This window comes from Bombina bombina, chromosome 3 (genome assembly GCF_027579735.1).
Source record: "Bombina bombina isolate aBomBom1 chromosome 3, aBomBom1.pri, whole genome shotgun sequence".
Lineage (NCBI taxonomy): Eukaryota > Metazoa > Chordata > Amphibia > Anura > Bombinatoridae > Bombina > Bombina bombina.
This window is the reverse complement of record NC_069501.1, coordinates 1,058,895,468-1,058,901,467: the sequence shown is the minus strand read 5'-3', so window position 1 is coordinate 1,058,901,467 and position 6,000 is coordinate 1,058,895,468.

Here is a 6,000-nt window from a genome sequence, read left to right as displayed (position 1 = left end):
ATAGCTAGAATCTCTACATATAAGGCAATAGGGGAGACATATACATTTTATACCTAAATATCGAAGAAGATTGCTAGAGTAATGCTAGAGACAACCAAACCTGTCAACGAGGATTATGGAAAATAAGCCATTTCTGCGTTATGGAAGAGCATATAAATCCACAATAAACCAATACATGTAATACAGCGTGCTATCTAGTAACATTGAACTATATAAACATTTTACCCCCCAAAGAGTCCAACATGCAGAAAATCAAAGGGCCCTCTCTCATGCAGGCTGCCAGCACCCTGTCATTAACCTATGCCTTCCCTCCGTGGCTCTGCAATGGTCTTGGGATACATATTACCATCGGATGACAAGCGAGTCTTGCACCATGCTGTCTGAGTCAGACCAAGTTGTAGTCCTTGAGGAGATATTTGACCCAGTACCGATTTTTTTACCAATTTTGTAGGGTTAATGTCACGTCTGACCAACTGGTAATGGGAACCTTCATTATGCGTGTTGCTCCTAGGTGTCAGAATGGGGGCCAGCATGGCTTGTTTACAATCGTTAGAGTTCTGTGTACCCTTCTGCGTTGCACAAGTGTCAGGCTCCAGATATAGATCTCTGACCTCCTTTGTGAAAAATGGAGCCTCACTGTGCGAGATGTTTTCACGCTGACATCCGAGATCCAAAGCGCTATCCTCCGCACAATCTATCTGCCTGGGGCTCGGCTGAGTAGACAGCCGAGTTATGCAAAAATCGCTCACACCAAGCGCAGCGTCTAAGGTCTTCTCAAAGGCAGCGCGGTGCTTTGCTAGCATGTGAGCTAGTTCCTTAAGGATGTGGCCGGCATTCATCTTGTACTCCTCACTTTAGTAGAAGCTGGTCTTATTAGGTTAGTGCCAGATGAAATAATGAGACAATGGTTATGCCCGTAATAGTGAGGGATTACAATGGTTATGAGGATCTAGATACTTAGGGAAGGAGTACGTTGTGGCTCATTTAGCTCTCCGTCAATGGGTAATCCCAATGCAAGAGGGCCTTTAGGTAAAATGGCTGCGTTTACCACATGGAACAGATACAAGGTGGAAGCTTTGTATGTATCCTCTATAGACGACTGCCTTCCATCCTCTGTGCTTAAACAAGTACCTATGGGCTTTTAAATCTTATAATAAACTTGTATTGGAGAGATAGTTTTTTGTTCCATGGTCCATAAGCCAGGAGCTCCGTTCAGTTGCGACTGACCTCCATGGAGGTTGGCCCCGCCCCCCTTACTTGTGGGATTTAACCTCCTGCTAGCAGGAAGTGGCAAAGAGCACCACAGCAGAGCTGTATATATAGCTCCTCCCTTCCCCTCCCCCTCCATTCATTTGACCGAAGTTAGGAAGAGAAAGGAAAAGCCAAAGGTGCAGAGGTGACTGAAGTTGAATAAAAAACAGAATTTATGTTTACCTGATAAATTACTTTCTCCAACGGTGTGTCCGGTCCACGGCGTCATCCTTACTTGTGGGATATTCTCTTCCCCAACAGGAAATGGCAAAGAGCCCAGCAAAGCTGGTCACATGATCCCTCCTAGGCTCCGCCTACCCCAGTCATTCGACCGACGTTAAGGAGAAATATTTGCATAGGAGAAACCATATGATACCGTGGTGACTGTAGTTAAAGAAAATAAATTATCAGACCCGATTAAAAAACCAGGGCGGGCCGTGGACCGGACACACCGTTGGAGAAAGTAATTTATCAGGTAAACATAAATTCTGTTTTCTCCAACATAGGTGTGTCCGGTCCACGGCGTCATCCTTACTTGTGGGAACCAATACCAAAGCTTTAGGACACGGATGAAGGGAGGGAGCAAATCAGGTCACCTAAATGGAAGGCACCACGGCTTGCAAAACCTTTCTCCCAAAAATAGCCTCAGAAGAAGCAAAAGTATCAAACTTGTAAAATTTGGTAAAAGTGTGCAGTGAAGACCAAGTCGCTGCCCTACATATCTGATCAACAGAAGCCTCGTTCTTGAAGGCCCATGTGGAAGCCACAGCCCTAGTGGAATGAGCTGTGATTCTTTCAGGAGGCTGCCGTCCGGCAGTCACATAAGCCAATCTGATGATGCTTTTAATCCAAAAAGAGAGAGAGGTAGAAGTTGCTTTTTGACCTCTCCTTTTACCAGAATAAACAACAAACAAGGAAGATGTTTGTCTAAAATCCTTTGTAGCATCTAAATAGAATTTTAGAGCGCGAACAACATCCAAATTGTGCAACAAACGTTCCTTCTTCGAAACTGGTTTCGGACACAAAGAAGGTACGACTATCTCCTGGTTAATGTTTTTGTTAGAAACAACTTTTGGAAGAAAACCAGGTTTAGTACGTAAAACCACCTTATCTGCATGGAACACCAGATAAGGAGGAGAACACTGCAGAGCAGATAATTCTGAAACTCTTCTAGCAGAAGAAATTGCAACCAAAAACAAAACTTTCCAAGATAATAACTTAATATCAACGGAATGTAAGGGTTCAAACGGAACCCCCTGAAGAACTGAAAGAACTAAGTTGAGACTCCAAGGAGGAGTCAAAGGTTTGTAAACAGGCTTGATTCTAACCAGAGCCTGAACAAAGGCTTGAACATCTGGCACAGCTGCCAGCTTTTTGTGAAGTAACACAGACAAGGCAGAAATCTGTCCCTTCAAGGAACTTGCAGATAAACCTTTCTCCAATCCTTCTTGAAGAAAGGATAGAATCTTAGGAATCTTTACCTTGTCCCAAGGGAATCCTTTAGATTCACACCAACAGATATATTTTTTCCATATTTTGTGGTAAATTTTTCTAGTTACAGGCTTTCTGGCCTGAACAAGAGTATCAATAACAGAATCTGAGAACCCTCGTTTTGATAAGATCAAGCGTTCAATCTCCAAGCAGTCAGCTGGAGTGAGACCAGATTCGGATGTTCGAACGGACCTTGAACAAGAAGGTCTCGTCTCAAAGGTAGCTTCCATGGTGGAGCCGATGACATATTCACCAGATCTGCATACCAAGTCCTGCGTGGCCACGCAGGAGCTATCAAGATCACCGACGCCCTCTCTTGATTGATCCTGGCTACCAGCCTGGGGATGAGAGGAAACGGCGGGAATACATAAGCTAGTTTGAAGGTCCAAGGTGCTACTAGTGCATCTACTAGAGTCGCCTTGGGATCCCTGGATCTGGACCTGTAGCAAGGAACCTTGAAGTTCTGACGAGAGGCCATCAGATCCATGTCTGGAATGCCCCACAGTTGAGTAATTTGGGCAAAGATTTCCGGATGGAGTTCCCACTCCCCCGGATGTAATGTCTGACGACTCAGAAAATCCGCTTCCCAATTTTCCACTCCTGGGATGTGGATTGCAGATAGGTGGCAGGAGTGAGTCTCCGCCCATTGAATGATTTTGGTCACTTCTTCCATCGCCAGGGAACTCCTTGTTCCCCCCTGATGGTTGATGTACGCAACAGTCGTCATGTTGTCTGATTGAAACAGTATGAACTTGGCCTTTGCTAGCTGAGGCCAAGCCTTGAGAGCATTGAATATCGCTCTCAGTTCCAGAATATTTATCGGTAGAAGAGATTCTTCCCGAGACCAAAGACCCTGAGCTTTCAGGGGTCCCCAGACCGCGCCCCAGCCCATCAGACTGGCGTCGGTCGTGACAATGACCCACTCTGGTCTGCGGAAGGTCATCCCTTGTGACAGGTTGTCCAGGGACAGCCACCAACGGAGTGAGTCTCTGGTCCTCTGATTTACTTGTATCTTCGGAGACAAGTCTGTATAGTCCCCATTCCACTGACTGAGCATGCACAGTTGTAATGGTCTTAGATGAATGCGCGCAAAAGGAACTATGTCCATTGCCGCTACCATCAAACCTATTACTTCCATGCACTGCGCTATGGAAGGAAGAGGAACGGAATGAAGTGTTTGACAAGAGTTTAGAAGTTTTGTTTTCTGGCCTCTGTCAGAAAAATCCTCATTTCTAAGGAGTCTATTATTGTTCCCAAGAAGGGAACCCTTGTCGACGGAGATAGAGAACTCTTTTCCACGTTCACTTTCCATCCGTGAGATCTGAGAAAGGCCAGGACTATGTCCGTGTGAGCCTTTGCTTGAGGAAGGGACGACGCTTGAATCAGAATGTCGTCCAAGTAAGGAACTACTGCAATGCCCCTTGGTCTTAGTACCGCTAGAAGGGACCCTAGTACCTTTGTGAAAATCCTTGGAGCAGTGGCTAATCCGAAAGGAAGCGCCACGAACTGGTAATGCTTGTCCAGGAATGCGAACCTTAGGAACCGATGATGTTCCTTGTGGATAGGAATATGTAGATACGCATCCTTTAAATCCACCGTGGTCATGAATTGACCTTCCTGGATGGAAGGAAGAATTGTTCGAATGGTTTCCATTTTGAACGATGGAACCTTGAGAAACTTGTTTAAGATCTTGAGATCTAAGATTGGTCTGAACGTTCCCTCTTTTTTGGGAACTATGAACAGATTGGAGTAGAACCCCATCCCTTGTTCTCCTAATGGAACAGGATGAATCACTCCCATTTTTAACAGGTCTTCTACACAATGTAAGAATGCCTGTCTCTTTATATGGTCTGAAGACAATTGAGACCTGTGGAACCTCCCCCTTGGGGGAAGCCCCTTGAATTCCAGAAGATAACCTTGGGAGACTATTTCTAGTGCCCAAGGATCCAGAACATCTCTTGCCCAAGCCTGAGCAAAGAGAGAGAGTCTGCCCCCCACCAGATCCGGTCCCGGATCGGGGGCCAACATTTCATGCTGTCTTGGTAGCAGTAGCAGGTTTCTTGGCCTGCTTTCCCTTGTTCCAGCCTTGCATTGGTCTCCAGGCTGGCTTGGCTTGAGAAGTATTACCCTCTTGCTTAGAGGACGTAGCACTTGGGGCTGGTCCGTTTCTACGAAAGGGACGAAAATTAGGTTTATTTTTGGCCTTGAAAGACCTATCCTGAGGAAGGGCGTGGCCCTTACCCCCAGTGATATCAGAGATAATCTCTTTCAAGTCAGGGCCAAACAGCGTTTTCCCCTTGAAAGGAATGTTAAGTAGTTTGTTCTTGGAAGACGCATCCGCTGACCAAGATTTCAACCAAAGCGCTCTGCGCGCCACAATAGCAAACCCAGAATTTTTCGCCGCTAACCTAGCCAATTGCAAAGTGGCGTCTAGGGTGAAAGAATTGGCCAATTTGAGAGCACGGATTCTGTCCATAATCTCCTCATAAGGAGGAGAATCACTATCGATCGCCTTTACTAGCTCATCGAACCAGAAACACGCGGCTGTAGTGACAGGGACAATGCATGAAATTGGTTGTAGAAGGTAACCTTGCTGAACAAACATCTTTTTAAGCAAACCTTCTAATTTTTTATCCATAGGATCTTTGAAAGCACAACTATCTTCTATGGGTATAGTGGTGCGTTTGTTTAAAGTAGAAACCGCTCCCTCGACCTTGGGGACTGTCTGCCATAAGTCCTTTCTGGGGTCGACCATAGGAAATAATTTTTTAAATATGGGGGGAGGGACGAAAGGTATACCGGGCCTTTCCCATTCTTTATTTACAATGTCCGCCACCCGCTTGGGTATAGGAAAAGCTTCTGGGAGCCCCGGGACCTCTAGGAACTTGTCCATTTTACATAGTTTCTCTGGGATGATCAAATTCTCACAATCATCCAGAGTGGATAATACCTCCTTAAGCAGAGCGCGGAGATGTTCCAACTTAAATTTAAATGTAATCACATCGGGTTCAGGTTGTTGAGAAATTTTCCCTGAATCTGAAATTTCTCCCTCAGACAAAACCTCCCTGGCCCCCTCAGACTGGTGTAGGGGCATTTCAGAACCATTATCATCAGCGTCCTCATGCTCTTCAGTATCTAAAACAGAGCAGTCGCGCTTGCGCTGATAAGTGGGCATTTTGGCTAAAATGTTTTTGATAGAATTATCCATTACAGCCGTTAATTGTTGCATAGTAAGGAGTATTGGCGCGCTAGATGTAC